Consider the following 19,225-nt stretch of genomic DNA (forward strand, 5'->3'; position numbering starts at 1 on the left):
CTAATATGGATGAATATGGGTTCTGCTCTCTTCCTGACTTCTCTGGTGCTTTTGTCATTGTGGACGATCCCTCCTTGGAAAGCCCTCTTCTGTAGGCGTCCCTGATACCAATTTTTGTTGTCTGTCTTTCTTCCTGACTCTTCCTTCCTTGTTTATTCAAGGGCATTTTTTCCTCTCATGCACAGCCTTGATGTGTCCAGAAAGTGAAAGTGAAAGCGAAGTTGCTCAGTCGTGTCTGACTCTTTGCGACCCCATGGACTGCAGCCCACCAGGCTCCTCTGTCCATGGGACTTTCCAAGCAAGAGTACTGAAGTGGGGTGCCATTTCCTTCTCCAGGAGATCTTCCCGACTCAGGGGTTGAACCTGATCAGATTGAGGTGCCCTCAGTGGTGTCTATCTATTGATCTTTTCTCTTGGCAATTTCATGTAGTATGTGTTATTTGGTTTTTTATTACCACCGATATTCTTAGACCTTCCAAGTTGCTTTCTCTTTCTTTCCTTTTTGTCTTGATGCCTCTCCTGAGCTTCCGATCCGTGTATCAAGTATGCTGGATATATCTATCTGTATCACTAACCAATACTTCAATACTGATTATACACCTGAACTTAGAAGCTTTCATTCATTAAATGTTCTTACTCAAACTAACCCAGAAATAGCAACAATTTCCCAGTCAAAGCTCGGAACAAGTCCCAATGTTTTTCTTCTACACACTCTTCTTCATCTGTTCAGTTACCAATTTCTGGTTATTGATCACCTAAATAACCACAGACTTCACACCTTGTTCCCTTCCCTGCGGCTGTTACTCTAGTTCACAATTTCTTCATTGCTGGCTTGCATTAACCTTCTAACTCATCTCTCTGCTTCCATTTCTGATCCACTTAAATCTTTCCTGCTACAGCTAGACTGAATAATCTAAAATGCAGATGTGACCAAGTGCAAAGAAGAACATTCAGTCTCTAAAACAAAGTGCACAGGGTCCTTATCACCTAGTCACTGCATTTCTTCCCAGCTTCATTTCTGGTCATCTTTATAGCATATGCCACATTTCAAGTTTGCAAAGTTTTTTTTTCCTAATTCTTTGCTTAAAAATATAATTTGGTTAGTTCTTTATGCTCTTTTCTCTGTCCACAACTCACTACTCCTCCAAACCCTCAGCAATAGTCCTCACTCAGCAGAATGATGCCTATAGCAACTCTTGGTTTTTCAATACTCAGCTGAATTTTCATCTCCTCCAAGAAGCCTTCCTGAGGTCACATTAGGCTGAGTATCCATTCTTTGTGTTAACAGAATCCTGACCATTCCTCTGCCCTTGGACCTACCATTTAATCTGTTTTTTAAATTTGCTCCTTAAAGGGAGTGGTGTCAGAATTCAGCCCAATGCTTAACAGGTCCAAATAAATGTTTGTTAAACTTTAGTTTTTAAGGACAAGTTTTTTTAATGTCAGATTCTTAAGTTTCAAAATTTTCTGAGCCACTATCTATTCTATTATTTAATTTATTTCTGGCTGCCCTGGGTTTTCATTGCTCCATGCAGGCTTTCTCTGGTTGCAGCGAGCAGGGGCTACCCTCCAGCTGCTGTGTTCAGCTTCTCACTGCGGTGACTCTGCCGTGGACTGCAGCTCTAGGCTGTGAAGTCTTCAGTAGCTGTGGGGCTCCGCTTCTAGGCAGATCTTTTTCAGTAAATGCTACTATAACACTACATCATCCCTTGTTGGTTGAATCTTCAGAATGTAAAACTGTGGATCTGAAGGGTGTGCTATAAAGTCTCACTTGGACTTTCGTCCTTTTGACTGGGCAGGTTAGGTACCCCCACCCCCACTGTTGTTGAAGGGTCCCCCACATGAGTGGATACATTAGCTCCTTTGTTGAAAAATACCATAGAGAAAATAACCTTGATTACAGGTGTCTTCTGATTGTCAAAAATTGTGCAGTTCCTCCACTTGGCATGAACAAAAATGGCGGTGATGTTGAAGAGATTTTGGCCTTGCTTGACCAAGATCTGACAGAGGAAGAGTGGATGCAGTTGTATATGGAGAGGATACAAACTGCAATCAAAAGCAACAGTGAACAGCCTGAAAATGAAGTCTTCCAGGGGCGGAAAGAGAAGCACTCTGTGCAATTTTGCTGGGCTTGACAGCGATGCAAGAATTGCAGGTAAGTCTGACTCCAGTTTTGAAAGGGCGTGCATGTTCAGGGAGGTTTGCAGGATGTTTTTGTGCCTGCAAAGAATCATGTGCTAGGAAAACACATGGGGCTAGGCGGGAAGGCATCTCGTGCTGTGTCAAGCCATCCACACCGGCCACGCCAGCATGGCAGATGGAGCCTCAAGCTTTACATCAGGCACGTGTTAGCTACCTGCCTGCCCTGATTGACTCAGACAACGATGAGCTGTTAAAAGGTGACCTTTTTCCTGTCTTTCTTGCACCCTGTCTCCTCTGCCTCCCACCACCCCAACCTCCGAGGAGTAAGCCTCACCTCCGCTGTCAGCGCCGCTCAGCCTCCCAGGGAGCTGGCTGTCCTCCCAATGCTGGCGGGTGAGATCCCGCAGTGTATACGTTATTTCTACTTTGTACAGGCTGTGTCTTTTTCATATCACTCCTGCTTTTACTATGTTATTTTTCATATCACTCCCGCTTTCACTATGTTATTTCACATTTTTTGTGCTATTTTGTATGAATTGGTAGGTTATTTGGGGGGGTCTGGGAACACTCAAACATTTTGTCTTATGAATAGTTGCTTTTTCACTTTATGCCGTTTCTGCTTACAAAGGTTTTTAGAAACACTCTACTTTTGGGAAACTTAACATGTTTATATACAGATATGTACATCTGTATATGTATATGTTAATTATAATTAATCTCCAATTGCATATGATTATGTTATTATTACATGCAACACTAATATAAGGTAATGCTATTATTGATATATTAATTATAATTATGATTAATATATTAATCTATGTACACATATGTGTAGATATACATATAATATATATTTATATATGTATGATGTATGTATTTATACAGCTACAGTCACATTAAGTAACTGCTGTCTTCAAAACACCATAGAATGCATAAATATGTAGAGCTATACCACAGATCCAGTTGAAGGAAAGTTACTTTGTCAAGGTCCAATTCGCTTGTGGATAGACTAATTTTTCTTAATCCCCATTGTAAGGAATCCCAGCAACATCCTTCTCAGCGCTCTTTATCCTTTTCATTGTTTGTCTCACAAGGAATTAGAGAAAGCATTAAAATATTGAAGGTGGCACCACAGGGTCCCAAGTGCTTCCCTTCCCAGGGGCTCTGATCTGGGCCACTCCCATCAATGCATCAGGAACACATGTTTTCAAATGATTGTTCTGAAAAAGCAGCTCATATCCTGGAACGAGTTCTTACTCACTAATCCAAGAATTGTATTCTCTGGTTTATTCTTTTCACTTGCGATCTTTGTGCTTTTATCTTGGCCAGGAAAAGAGCCATTGTATTCTGCAGAACTGTTGTTTGATGGGTTAGCATTAGAACTTTTGGAAATTTTGTTTTTATGGAAATGGTACTTTAAAAATACACTGGCATTTCATCATTAAACCCATGTCATGTCTTTTAAAAGCCGATAGCTGTTTATTATTCCTGGCTTTTATGACTTAAGTCTCTATTAATCTGCTACATCTGTGCCAAGGTTAAAAACCTATGTTTTAAATGTATACTCCTAAAGTGTGTTTATGGGCTAAACAGTCAAGCAGATTTCTACTAAAAGTAAAAAAAAAATAATGTACATACTATATACTATAAATACATGTTTATAGGTACACTTTAAATGTTCTAAAACAACATTGTAAATATTAGTAATAGTCAATCCACAAATATATTAACAAACACATATTTCTTCATTTGTTCTGAACATACCCCCTGGCATTGGATGGTAAGGTTTGTGCCATAAAACTTACTTAACTAGTCAGACACGTTTTTCTGGCTGCAATTACATATTTGTAAATAGTCTCCAAGTAACTTTTATAAGAATAAAGAGAAAGATCTTTCCAATACCAGATTTCATATATTTAAATAAAATTACTGTAATAGTTCTAATTAAATTATAATGGGGCACAGTTTGCACTGTGATAAATTTGTTTCTACTCCGTAAGTCTCCCTGCTTGTCAGATCTTCACATGCCTTTCAGACATCTTGGATGGATGTTGGTGTTATGTAGGGAGCATTAATTATACTAAAACTCAAACTTTCTCCTAGAGATTCTAACTCAGCTGCTTTGGATGGACATTAGTATTTTTTAAAAACTCCCCAGTACATTCTGAAGTGCAGGCAGAACTGATAGTGAGAGGCTGAGCGTGATTAACAAGTCACTGAAAGTCAAGCAGAAGCTTCTGCATCTGCCCCAGCCCCGTGCTCCACCCTGGCTGGGATGATGCATCCAAAGCCTGTCACATCCCAGGAGAATGACAGAAGTTAGTGACATTCTTAAGTATCTAAAGCCAGGTGGTCCAAGAGAATTTTCTGTAATGATGGAAATGTTCTATGCCTACTGTGAGCTAAGGATGCCACCCACCGTAGCAGTAAACAAAGGCTGTTGCAGCATCAAGCCCTCACACGAAGCCCCTCCCTCCAGGGAACTCAGAATGCAAACAGAGAAGGTCCACATTCAGCATTCAGCTGCAGCAGCCTCATCCTTCCCAGGCGGTGCCCCTGAGGAGGCTGGGGTGAGAGAGCGCAGGGTACTGGCCCGGACAGCTGACAGCATATCAAAGGAATGATTTCAGTGAGCTCACACTCTTACGTGTTCCCAAACACAGAAAAGTGCTAAATTCTTTAACTTGAGATGTATACTCTTCAGTTAACAGCAATCATTTGATGTTCTGACTACCTGGTTTTGGGGGCATAAACATCTAAATATCCTGGCTCCTCCCTTGCCTCTTCAGAACAATCGCTCAAGAGTTATTTGAGGTGCTATATCCTGGGCTTAAATCCTCAGATTTGTTCACTGAATAAAACATAATTCTCAATTTTTAGGTTGCGTTTTTTTTGTTTTTTTTTTTTTTTTAAAGCTGACACTATCCTATCCGACAGAACATCCATTAGCCACTTATAGTGGTTGAACATGTGACTAGTACAACTGAGAAAGTGGATTTAAAATTTTATTTTAGAAGCTTAAATTGAAATAGCCACTGTGGTTAGCAGCTGGTCTCTAGACAATATACATCTAACCGATGCAGAAATGGTGAACTCTGCCTCGTCTCCACTTAAGCTCCCTAAAAGGACTCCTGATGTGTCTAGTTGCAAGTGATCTTGTTTCTATCTGTGCCTTTCCTAGTGCTTCTGTAACAAATCACCACCAACACAGAGGCATAAAAGAATACAAATTTAAGATCCCGAGTTCTTAGGTCTGGAGTCTCTAGATGTCAGAAGTTCAAAATGAGTCTTTCTAGGCTAGAAGCAACGTGTTGGCAGGGCTGCATGTCTTCTGGGGCCCTAGGAGTAAATCTTCTTTGCCTTTTCCATCTGCTGGGGATTGCCTGTGTTCCTGGGCTTGTGGCTCCTCCATCTACCTTCAGAGGCAGCAGTGTAGGGTCTTCAGATCTCTCTCTGGCTCTGACATTCCCACCTCCCTCTGTTACTGAGTCCAAGCTTGCTCTGCTTGCTGCATGATAAGCCGGTAAGTCCAAGAGATGAAGTGTTGAGGCAAGGAATTACAACTTTATTCGGAGAGCTGGCTGACCAAGAAGATGGCAGACTAACATCTCAAAATAACCATCTTGTCGGGGCCTGGATGCCAGGTACTTTAATGGATCAGAGATGAGGGAGGGGTAAGAAAACAAAATAAAAAGACCATTTAATACGTGAGAATATCTCCTAGAACTTAAACCTTGGACAGAGTGGTGTGCAAATTTCACTTCCTTACAGACATTTCACAGGTGGTGTGAAGTGGCCACAGCTATCTGTGATCCTGGCTCCCCCAAAATGTGAATTTCTGAGCCATGCTGGCAAGCAGCAGATGGGCAGCAGCACTGTTTTTCACACCAGTAAGTGAAGAATGTCACAGTCCTTCACAAGGGGGCAGGGCCAGGTTATCTCCCTGTGAGGTACCCAAAGGCACTTTGGTTTAAGGGTCAGGCAGAGTTGGGGCAGGATCCCCTGAGGCAAGGCATTATGTATGCTACAAAAGCAAAAATCAAGGATTAAAGTCACAGAAACAGATCCAGTATGGAGTCAAAGTTAACCCTTCCCAGTTGCACCTCTTTCACTTAGAATGATCCTTCTGATAACACTGGGCCCACTTGAACAGTCCAGATAGTCTCCTCAGCTCAAAACCCTTAATTTAATCACACTTCACAGCGTCTTCTGCCATGTGAGGTAACACATTCGCAGGTTGTGGGGACTAGGCTGTGGATGTCTTTGGGAGGGGACATTATTCAGCCTGCTCCATCAGCGTACTTATTCCACGTGGCCTGATAGATAGTTTCCCATCTGCTTTTCTATCCACTTCATTCAAAGCAGCAAGTGAGTCTCAATGATTTAATTCCTGGTTAAAGCTGACTTTCACATCATAGTGGCTCAAAATATGTTTCCTGGAATAAGTTGATTAAAGAAATTGGCATACACACACTACTATACATAAAATGAAAAACTAATAAGGACCCACTCTGTGGCACAGTGGACTCTACACAATACTCTGTAATGACCCATATGAGAAAAGAACCTAAACAAGAGTTAATATATAACTGAAACACTTTGTTTCACAGCAGAAACCAAATTAAACATTGTAAATCAACTACACCCTAATAATGAAATTTTAAAATAAGAGAAATATGACAAACAAAAAAATTAAAGAATGAAGTATTTGATCGATGCTGACTGAGTGAAGCTGCAAGATGGGCCTGATGCAGCAAATTAATTTTGAGAATTTCATGCATTGAATTAGTCACCAATCAGTTGATCAACAGACCCATAGAACAGCTTTTGGAGCAATACTCATCAATTACCAATCAAATGTAGACTTAAGAATTCTGCCCTGGCCCACTCATTTTGGCTACATATGTGTTTTGCAAGGAGATCAAACCAGTCAGAACTAAAGGGAATCAACCCTGAGTATTCATGGGAACGACTGATGCTGTGGCTCAAGCTCCAATATTTTGGCCACCTGAGGTGAGGAGTCAACTCATTGGAAAAGACCTGGTGCTGGGAAAGATTGAAGGCAAAAAGAGAAGTGGGCAGCAGAGAACGGGCTGGTTAGATAGCATCACTGACTCAATGGACATGAGTTTGAGCAAACTCCAGGAGATAGTGAAGGACAGGGAAGCCTGGAGTGCTACAGACCATGGGGTTGTAAAGAGTCGGACACGACTTAGTGAGTGAATAACAGCAACGACAGCAACAAATGTGTACTGAGCTAATGCAGGCATGGAAGTCATACCCTGTTTGCCTGATTCTCTCTAGGAATTAAGTCAAGAACAAAGAGGATGGAGGGATGTCTCTTGATGCGTTTTAAAGTGCCAGCAGAATATTTAAAGATTAATGCCATTATTGATGAAGGAAGTTAGTGTATGAAACTTTGTGTGATTACTTTATTATTCCTTTATATCAGAGGGAACAATTTAGGTTTTTTGAAATGACAATCTGGAGAGAAAACGTCCAGTTCGATTATTACATCCACAAAGTTTAAATGTATATAAATGTGGAAAGGATCCTATAATAGACCCCATGGACTCATCACCCAGCTTAGACAACTGGCTTCCCACGGCCTGTACTGTTTCCATCTGTGCTCATTTCTCCTCCTCCACCCCAACCCTCACTATTTTCAAGCAAATCCCAGACTTGTATCATTTTCTCCACAAATTTAATTATTTATAAACACATTTGGGAAGACTTGCTAATGAATTTCCTCTTATTCATGCTGGCTTCCTGCACATTTTGGCTACTCCATCATCTTGCTGACATTTATTGTCTTTTCTTTGCCTTATGTGGAATTTTGCACTAAAAGACAAAGCATGGGAACTAAAAATAGAAAAGGCTAAGTTGGCCAGACTTGTTTAATTTTTCTATTATTTTAATTCATATTTTAGAAAGTAGCTTACAAAGTGGAAATACATATTTCCATATGATATTGCATTTGTGTTAAAACAATATTTTTATTTTAAGGAGCACTCTTAACCACAGGGGAAATATGAGTGAGAGCTGAAGCTCTGCTTACTTTTATTTCAGGAACATGTTGAATAATGTTAAGGTAAAACGAAATAATCCAGTGTAAGACGCATAAAGAGCTCCCAGGATTAGGGGATATTCTGAGGGGAAATTTCTCATAGGAAGAATTCAGTTCAGTTCAGTTCAGTTCAGTTCAGTTGCTCAGTCGTTAGGTGAAGGCAAAACTAGGACTGAGAAATAAGATATTTTTGAATGTGATAGTTTGATCAAAAAATATAAAGCCATATAAAATGTGGTTTCATAAAATATGAAAATATGAAATGTTCCTTTTGGACACTAAAATACTATCTTTTCATGTCTGTCTGTACACAGTGATTATAAATGACCTTCCTCTTTATATAAAATATGTCAATAAAAGGGCCCATCATCAGGGTTAGCTGGATTGGAGAAGGAGGATGGTGATAATACTGTTGACAGTTACCTCTATCTATCTGCCATTTCTTTCCGTATTATTGTCTTTAAGTACTAAACAGAGCTAATTTATCCATTCAACAAACATGAGTCACAATATTTTATTCATAAGGATACCAATTAAATATTTGGAGGAACAAGTAAAATTAATTTCTGGTTTTTCAGTTTAAAGCTAGCATTCTAAAATTTATCTAGCTTAAAATTCCTGTCATTGTTCCAAGGAAGGAAGTTTCTCTGTATATGTTCCATTCATAGACTGGTGATGATTTTTAGTTGAATAGAATATTTAGTCTAATATTATAGGGGTCTAATTCTGTCTAAAGAATCTACCTGCAATGCAGGAGACCTGGGTTCGATCCCTGGATTGGGAAGATCCCCTGGAGAAGGAAATAGCAACCCAATACTGTAGTACAGTATTCTTGCCTGGAGAATTCCATGGACAGAGGAGCCTGGTGGGCTACAGTGCAGGGGGTCGCAAAAAGTTGGACATGACTGAGTGACTAACACTTTCACTTTCACTTTCACTTTCAATTCAGCTCTATGTTTGGACCCCGGGATCTCTGGATTAAATGAATTATTAAAGATCACATAGTTAAAATATGTCCATTTGGAGACAAAAAGTCAGCTTTCTTACCTTCCACATTGGGTGCACCCATCCCAAATATTAATACATAGATGAGCTTTTCTCTCAAGTGACAGATGAAGAAAATTATTTGTTTCTGTTAACTATGATGGTATATAAATTTGTGCTTTAATAAAATGGCTTTGAACACAAGTTATTTCAGGAAGCTATGTAACTTTTAAGGTCCCTCCAAGCTCTAAGATGACGAATTTGTAAGAAGAGGTCCTAGGTTGTGTTTTTTCAAAGCGAACATTTTTTTTAAGTTAATTTTTATTTTTTTTATTTTTTCCCAATTATTTTTATTAGTTGGAGGCTAATTACTTTACAGTAGTGTAGTGGGTTTTGCCATACACTGACATGAATCAGCCATGGATTTACATGATTCCCCATCCTGAACCCCCCTCCCACCTCCCTCCCCACCCCATCCCTCTGGGTCATCCCAGTGCACCAGCCCCGAGCACTTGTCTCATGCATCCAACCTGGACTGGTGATCTGTTTCACCCTTGATAAAGCAAACAACTTTTTATTGAAGTACAGTTAATTCAGTTGCACAGTTAATTAAATTAAATTCAGTTAATTCAGAAGTACAGTTAGTTTCCGGTATACTGTAAGGTGATTCAAATATATATCTGCATGTTTTTCAGATTCTTTTCCAAGAAAACTTATTACAAGATATTAAATGAAGTTCTCTGTGCCAGGTTGTTTATTATTATACAGTGATTTGTATCAGTTGATCCAAAACTCATAATTTACCCTTCCCTAATGTGTTTCCCCTTTGGCAATCATAAGCTTCTTTTCTATGTCTGTGAATCTGTTTCTGTTTTGTATATAAGCTCATTTGTACTGTTTTTTAGATTCTACATATGAGTGACATCATATAATATTTGTCTTTTTCTGTCTTACTTCACTCATTATGATAATCTCTAGGTCCATTCATGTTGCTGTAAATGACATTATTTTATTCTTTTATGGCTGAGTAGTTCCACGTTTTACATATGTGTGTATCCATCTTCTTTATTTATCTGTTGATGGACATTTAGGTGGTCTCCATGTCTTGGTTTTCATGAATACTGACTGCTGCTTTGAACATAGGGGTGCATGAATATTTTTGAATTACAGTTTTGTTTGGATATATGCCCAGGAGTGGGATTGCTGGATCACGGGTCAGCTCTAATTTTAGTTTTCTGAGGAACCTCCATACTGTTCTCCATAGTGGCTGCACCAACTCACATTCCTCCCAACAGTGTAAGAGGGTTCCCTTTTCTCTACGTCTGCTCCAGCATTTCTTATAGACTTTTTAACGATGAGGAGGCTCTCAGCGTTTAAACCCTAATGTTCAGCTGCTGGAAGGACTCATTCTGAGTCACAATGATGACATTTAGATACCACCAGTCTACTGTGTCCTGACCTTCTGAGAACCGTAACTACTTTGTGTATAGCTGTTTCCACTTTCCAATATGTCATTTTATTATCATTATAAATCACACTTGTTTTTTAAGGTTTTTAACTTTCAAATTATCATAAATTAAGAACTGGTTTTCTTTGGTCAGAGTTATAACAATCAGTTGCCCATGAAGTCAAATAAAAAAAAAAAATCACAATCAATGAAAAAACATAGTAAATATCTTCATTATTCTTGGCTATACTTTTCCCAGATTGGAATTTCACAATATGACAGAACATTAAGCAAAGTGAAAATATGTATGTCGGCTCACATACAGGGACCTGCCCATTTTTGCAAGGTCAGTTGGCTACTGCTCACATTTTAAGGTCAGTGAAAATCTCAAGTTTCACCGGATTTTAGCTGGAGAGAGTAAACAAAACAATGGAATGAGTAGAAGGGGACTGAGATACGCAGGTTTTGGGGGGACCTTAATGAGCAGCCTTTGAAGGGCAGAGAATGACAGGAACTAGTTTTTACTTATCCTGGGTTTTATTCATTCTGCATAACTTGAGTTCATTGTAACTTAATATTAAAAAAAAATCTAAGTATGTTGTCATTTTGGCCTTTTTTAATGCCCTTCTCCCTTTGAAAGTTAGAAAGTATCTGGGGCCCACATTAGTTAGCAAATTAATATAGCAGTTTGAAATTGTACATCGTTAAAATGAAAATCTTCTGCTTTGTGAAGGACACCTTTAAAATAATGAAAGAGTAAGCTGCTGATTGGGAGAGAACCTTCATAAAACACATATCTGACAAAGAGCTGGCATCTAAAACTTACAGAGATCTTTAAATTCTCATCAGTAAGAAACAGTTTCATTTTAAAAAAAGTGAGCAGAATATCTGAACAGACATTTTACCAAAAAAAAAATAAACATTCGAGGAGATGATCAACACCATATGTCATTTAGGGAACTATAAATTAAAACAACAATGAGATGCCACTACATAACTATTAGAAATGGCCAGAATCCAAAAAACTGACAACACCAAATGCTGGTGAGGATGCGAAGCCCCAGAAACTCTAATTCACTGATGGCAGTAATACAAAATGGTCCCGCCTCTTTGGAAGGCAGTTTGGCAGTGACTCAAAACTAAACATACTCTTACCACACGTGTGTATGTGTTCAGTCACTCAGTCGTGGCCAACCCTTTGTGACCCCATGAACTGTAGCCCACCAGCCTCCTCTGTCCATGGAATTTTCCAGGCATTGTGGAAAATTTCCTACTCCAGAGGACCTTCCTGACCCAGGGATCGAATCCCTATCTCCTGCATTGGAAGGCAGATTCTTTACCACTGTGCCACCTAGGAAGCCCACTCTTACCATATGGTTCAGCAATCATGTTCCTTGGTATTTAATTAAAAAGGAGTTGAAAATTTATGTCCACACAAAAACCTGTATGTGGGTTTTTACAGCAGCTTTATTCATGATTATCAGAACTTGGAGGCAACCAAGACATTTTTCACTAGATAATTGTATAAATAAACTGAGGTACATCTAGACAATAGAGTATTATGCAGTTATAAAATGAACTATCTAGCTGCAAAGACATAGAGGGGCCTTAAAGGCAGGCATGTATGCATACTAAGTTTCTTCAGTCATGTCTGACTCCTTGCAACCCTATGGACCATAGCTTGGCAGGCTCTGTCCACAGGATTCTCCAGACAAGAACACTGGAGTGGATTGCTATGCCCTCCACCAGCCGAACTTCCTGCCCAGGGATCAAACCCACGTCTCTTGTGTCTCCTGCATTGACAAGCATGTTCTTTACCACTAGTACCACCTGGGAAGCCCTGAAATGCATACTGCTATGTGAAATAAGCCAGTCTAAAAATACTACATGACTACAACTTTGACATTCTAGAAAAGGAAAAACTATGGAAACACAAGAAGGATCTGTGGTTTCTAGGGATTCAAGGGCAGGGAGGGATGAATAGGCAGAGTACGGAGGATTTTAGAGCAGTGAAACTCATCTTAAGATACTGTAATGGTAGATACATGTTATTCATAATGTATTATTAGACCCATAGAGTGTAAAACACAAATGATGAACCCTAATGTAAACTTTGGACTTTAGATAGTAATTATGTGTCAAAAATGCATCAATTGTAAGAAATGTATCACACTAATGCAGCATGTTGATAATAGTGGAAACTGTGAGTGAGTGAGTGTGTGTGTATTGTAGTAGGAAGAGGGGGTGGGGTAGATGGAAGCTCTCTGTACTTTCTACTAAATTTTCTGTAAATTTAAAAAGGAAGAGTATGAAATGAATTCTGAAGATGCATTATGAATTTTTGAATATTATGCATTATTTCCTTTTTAAAACGACTTTGAAAGTGAAAGTGAAGTTGCTCAGTCGTGTCTGACTCTTTGCGACCCCATGGACGTAGCCCACCAGGCTCCTCCATCCATGGAATTTTCCAGGCAAGAGTACTGGAGTGGGTTGCCATTTCCTTTTCAAGGGGATCTTCCCAACCTGGGGATCGAACTCAGGTCTCCCGTATTGTGGGTAGATGCTTTACCATCTGAGCCACCAGGGAATCCCTAAAATGACTTTACTGAAATATAATTGATATACAAAGAATGGCACATATTTAATATATACAATTTGGTGAGTTTGTTGTTGTTACTGTTCAGTTGTTAAGTCATGTCTGACTGTTTGTGACCCCGTGAACTGCAGCATACCAGGCATCTCTGTCCTTTACTATCTCCCACAGTTTGCTCAAATTCGTGTCCATTGAGTTGGTGATGCTATCTAACCATCTCATCCTCTGTTGTTCCCTTCTCCTCCTTCCCACAATCTTTGCCAGCATCAGGGTCTTTTCCAATGAGATGGCTCTTTGCATCAGGTGGCCAAGGTATTGAAGCTTTAGCATCAGCATCAGTCCTTCCAATGAATATTCAGGGTTGAATTCCTTTAGGATGGACTGGTTGGATCTCCTTGCAGTCCAAGGGATTCTCAAGTGTCTTCTCCAGCACCACAATCTGAAAGCATCAGTTCTTTGGTGCTCAGCTTTCTTTATGACCCAACTCTCACATCCGCACATGACTACTTGAAAGACCATAGCTTTTACTATATGAACCCGCGGTGAGTTGGACACATACAAACACTTGCCATGCCATGACCACAGTCAAGATAATAGACAGCCAACACTTCCCAGTTTCCTTGTATCCCATTCTTCTCCCTTTGTGGTTAGAACACAACATGAGACCTATATATACTGTAAATAAAGTTTGAAGTGCACAGTACTATACAACTAGCAATTATAGGCACTGTTATATAGCAGATCTCCAGAACAAATTCATCTAGTTTAACTGAAATTTTTATATCCATTGAACAAATCCTCATTTAATATCAAAAATGGCAAATAGATGGGGAAACAGTGGAAAAAGTGACTGACTTTATTTTTCTGGGCTCCAAAATCACTGTGGATGGTGTCTGCAGTCATGAAATTAAAAGACGCTTACTCATTGGAAGAAAGTTATGATCAACCTAGACAGCATATTAAAAAGCAGAGACATTACTTTGCTGACAAGGGTCTGTCTAGTCAAGGCTATGGTTTTTCCAGTAGTCATGTATGGATGCGAGAGTTGGACTATAGAGAAAGCTGAGCACTGAAGAATTGATGCTTTTGAACTATGGTGTTGGAGAAGACTCTTGAGAGTTCCTTGGACTACAAGGAGATTCAATCAGTCTTGGGTGTTCATTGGAAGGACTGATGCTGAAGCTGAAACTCCAGTACTTTGGCCCCCTCATGCAAAGAGCTGACTCATTTGAAAAGACCCTAATGCCGGGAAAGATTGAGGGCAGGAGGAGAAGGGGACGACAGAGGATGAGATGGTTGGATGGCATCACTGACTCAATGGACATGGGTTTGGGTAAACTCTGGGAGTTGGTGATAGGCAGGGAGGCTTGGTGTGCTGCGGTTCATGGGGTCGCAAAGAGTCGGACATGACTGAGCAACTGAACTGAACTGAACTGAATGGAATGGGAGAAAATACTTGGAAACTGTATGTCTGATATGCCTTTTTTTTCTCGACTCTTTAAAATTCTTGTTCTGTGGAATTGATTGATTGAGTAAAAAATTTGGAAGGGCAAAAAAATTAAACCCTCACATATTACTGTAAACTCACAAAGATAGCAGAGATTTGTTACTTAATTCAATCTTGTAGGATTCAATATCAAATATAAACTGAACCGATAACTTTATTTAGCTTACTAAAGTGAAGATAGGAGTTTGGAATGATTATGACTGGTGGAGTAACAAAATAGTTTGAGGTCCAGTTCCAGTTCAACTAAATTGCCATTTCAAATCAATTTCCTGGTTTCATTTTAATTAAGTTTGATTCACCACATGGAGTTTCCATCATATGCACTTTGCAATGAGCCAGAGTAAATTCCAAAAGGAGCCAGCACATTTTAGCTGTTATAGTTCAAGCTCAATAGAAACATTTTCCCTTTTTATAAAAGTTTCTCATGCCTGAGTGCACTTTGTGTAATTAGCTAACTGTTTGGAAATTATCATTTTTTACTTATTTTAATGAAATTAAAAAATTAAAATAATCTGCTTTCATATGTCTTCTCAATATTTTTACATTTTTCTTAGCAATTCTTAAATTTTTCTGATAATTTTCCTTTTTAAATCAAGAGCAGGATTTTTATGTTTGTTAGTAATTGAGGGAAGCTGCCTTAAAAAAATGAGAATTTTAGAAGCTTTTATCTATAATCTCATGTTTTAATTCATTAGTTATCAAAAATGAATAATTTATGAGATATAACACTGGGATTTTCTCCCTTTTAATATAGGGCTTGTGGTTTCTTTATAGTAAATGTATGGTTATTGTGAGTTACACATATATTGTTCTCTGAAGAGTGTCATATATTTTTTTCTTTAAATTATTTTTAAAAATAATTTTGTTCATTTATTTTTTATTTTTTCTCCAGTTGTGGTGTGCGGGCTTCTCACTGCAGTGGTTTCTCAGGTTGCAGAGCATGAGCTCATGCAGGCTTCAGTGGCTGCAGTCCCCGGGCCCGAGAACACAGGCTCCATAGTTGGGGCGCGTGGGCTTAGCTGTTCCGCAGCACTGGGATCTTCCAGACCAGGGAATGAATCTGTCTCCTGCATTGGCAGATGAATTTTTTACCACTGGGCCACCAAGGAAGCCCTAAATTCTTTTTTTTTAATTTATTTTTAAAATTGAAGTATGGTTGATTTACAATGTTGTTTTAATTTCTGCAGGACAGCAAAGTGGCTCAGTTATGCACACACATGCATTCTTTCTTATATTCTTTTCCATTATGTTAGTTGCTCAGTCATGTCTGACTCTTTGTGACCCCATGGACTGTAGCCCGTCAAGCTCCTCTGTCCATGGAATTTTCTAGGCAAGAACACTGGAGAGGGTAGCCATTCCTTTCTCAGGGTATCTTCTGGACCTGGGGATCGGATCCAGGGATTGAACCGAGGTTCTCCTGCATTGACAGGCAGATTCTTTACCATTGAGCCACGTAGTTCCCTAGATGTTATATAACATTTAAATTAACATATTTATCCACCAATTTACTCAAATAAAAGAATTTCTAAGTGTCATATGTCATGTGTAGTTTTAAAAAACTTGAAAATCTAAGAATTTATGCTTAATAAAACTTGTGTAGGAAATCACCCTACACACAAACATAAACAATCTGATAAAATCAAGTTGCTTCCACAAGCCTAGAGTGCAAACAGATACCTTGGAATGAAAATCATTGATACTTTCTATTTTTTTCTTTTTTACTTCAACTCAAAAGAGAATTTTTAATGTTTGGAACTAAAACAACACATACACGTACATGGAACTGTGCTTCTCTTAGTATATCTTTAAAAGTATATCTTTAAACTATGAAGAATCTCCATAAATTTGAAAAAGGTCATTTGGTTTCATTCACACTTTCATGAACTGTGTTTTCATTATAAAAATATCCTGTAAATTTCCATTCATATAAAATTAAATATGTGGTAAAGAACCTGCCTGCCAGTGCAAGAGACATAAGAGACATCCCTGGGTCTGGAAAATCCCCTGGAAGAGGGCATCACAAACTACTTGAGTATTCTTACCTGGAGAATTCCATGGACAGAGGGGCCTCTTGGGCCACAGTCCATAGGATTGCGAAGAGTCAGACACGACTGGAGCAATTTAGTATGCACACATGCTTGCATATATACTTACACTAGCCCAGACGGGGTGGGGTGTTAATATTTATATTTAGTTTTAAAGTAAGTTTTAATGCACTTATAGATGGACTGGAAGTTTCAGGAACGATTACAGCATATGCAAATCATTGTGATACATACACCACATCAATAAAAGACAACAACCACATAATCATCTCAAAAGATGCAGAAAAAGGACTTGATAAAATTCAACATCCAACCATGAGAAAAATTCTTACCAAACTGGGCATCCAAGGAATATATCTCAACATAATAAAGTCTATTTATGACAAACCTACAGTCTACTAATACTCAATGATGAAAGGCTTGAAATACTTAAATTTTGCAAGAAAAGGCTAGACTTCACAATTCACGTGTAAGCCTAGGAGCCAGATGTCCACTGGGGGGCAGAAGTGCATCAGGAACGCTCACAAGCAGCCCAGCCCTTGAGCTCAGGGTGACGCCATCGCTAAGGGAACGTGCTGAGGCTCCCAGGGAGGACGATTCTGGCCGGGGACTGTCTCCAGCTGTGCCCCGTGTGGGCGCCGAGCCCTGGCCTGGGTCACCCGCCTGCTCTCCCTCGTGGCCAAAGGGTACATCCACCGGCAGCTGGGAGAGGCAGGCCCCCCGCCTTGGGCTTTCTCAGAAAGAAGCCGAGATGCCCGAGTCTTAACATTTTGATACCACTGCTCCCCTGGCGAGTTCCACCCCAAGTCTCCTTGAGGCTCCTTGTTTTGCTAGTACTAACTTCACAACTGAAATTTCTTGTTTTACTCAGTCATTTAAAGGAGGGTGAAGAAACACCCTGACAAGTTGCTTTTGTTTGTCCTACTTTGAAACAGAAGGGAAAAACCAGGCAGGGACATACATAGCTTCTAAGAGAACACGGAGACGGCATTCACCCCATTCCCCTACTGAAAATACTCCTTACGTGTAAGATGATAAACCGTGGTGAAGTCATGGTTTATATTCTTGGCAATAAGGAAGGAATGGCGATTAAAGTCAGTGTTGCTGCCAAGCTATGGGCTAACTTGTGGTAATTTGTTTAGAAGCCAGAATAGGTACAAGAAGTGACCATCTCTAAAGCAGGACTCTCCTAGTATGGTGTACACGGGGATCTCTGGGCATCTTGCTGAAATGTGGATTCAGAATCAGTGGACATGCCTGTGATTAAGCTATGGTTTCGCAACTCCAAACCTGTCCAGCCAAGCTCGGCTTTGGGAGGCTGGGCTGGACTCTTGAGCTTTGCCTACTGGGTCCGAGCTAGGCTTCTTCAGTAGGGGGGCGCTAGAGGGAGCTTGCCAAACCAGACGGGGAGCAGGGGCCTGTCTCCTTCGGCTCCTGTGGGCATCGTGGGCATCGCCCTGCAATGATTCCTCCGCTGCAGCAGCGGCAGCTCTTTCCTGTTGCACCAACTTCCGGTTTCCAGGTCTAACCACGCTCTCTCCATGAACTTCGTATTATGCCCTTTAGGGACACCAGCGCTAGCCAAGCAGCTCCCCTGTCATAGACCAACCTCTTTCCTTTATTGTATTCCTACTTTCTGTGGTTGCTGTTTTCCTAATTTGTTGGAGTTCTATTTTTACTCTTTCAATTACCTAGTTAATAGCTTATACTTAATTAACAATGCTTTGTATGAAATGCTCACTGTTCAAATAACGGGTGTGGTTTCTTTCGGGTTCCTGCCTGGACTCTGACTGATACAGTAGGGTCGGGGCAGGGCCTGAGATTTTGTGTTTCTCACAAGCTTCAAGGTGATGCCCAGCTGCTGGGTCCACTGACCACAGTATCAGGAGCAAGCAGCTACTAATCAAAAGTGGTTCTCAAACTTTGGCCGCACATTCGAGTTCCGGCCGCACATTTCCGGGAGCTTTAGGAAATGGCAGATGACTAGATGCCACCCCAGTGAGTCAGATTTAGTTGGTCTGAGGCGTGGCCTAAGTATTGGGTTTTCAGAAGTCTTCCTGATTGATTCTAATATGCAGCCAAAGTTGAGGACCTCTGCTTTAGAGCAGTGGTTCTTTTCTTACAGTTGTTGTTGTTGGTGGGGGGGGGGGGGTGACTTTATTGGGGGGTGGGGCTGAGGATGCTCTGAACATCCTCTGATGCACAGACACTCCCCAAACAAAGGATGATTTCACCCGTATATTAATAGCGCCAAGGTTGAGAAACCCTAGTCGAGAAGATGTGGCAAGATCAGCCCAGTTCATCTTTATCTGTTTTCTGTTTACTTACTCGTTCAAATATACTGATGGAGCATCTACTGTGGGATTTCCTAGATGTTGGAGGCTACAAAAAATTTAAGAGCAAGGTATTCTCAGACAACCACAGAAGAGAGAAAATAGTC

At 40.0% G+C, this 19,225-nt stretch overlaps 1 protein-coding gene across 1 annotated transcript in view; it reads left to right on the forward strand.

The window, feature by feature from the left end:
* The first annotated feature begins 2,135 nt into the window (after nucleotides 1–2,135).
* Nucleotides 2,136–19,225, forward strand: part of COL21A1 (collagen type XXI alpha 1 chain) — a 264,373-nt gene continuing 247,283 nt past the window's right edge. Inside the window, exon 1 of the mRNA XM_061146356.1 lies at nucleotides 2,136–2,155. The gene's annotated coding sequence lies outside the window, so the exon portion shown is untranslated. The remainder of the gene's footprint in view (nucleotides 2,156–19,225) is intronic.

This window comes from Dama dama, chromosome 7, assembly GCF_033118175.1.
Source record: "Dama dama isolate Ldn47 chromosome 7, ASM3311817v1, whole genome shotgun sequence".
Lineage (NCBI taxonomy): Eukaryota > Metazoa > Chordata > Mammalia > Artiodactyla > Cervidae > Dama > Dama dama.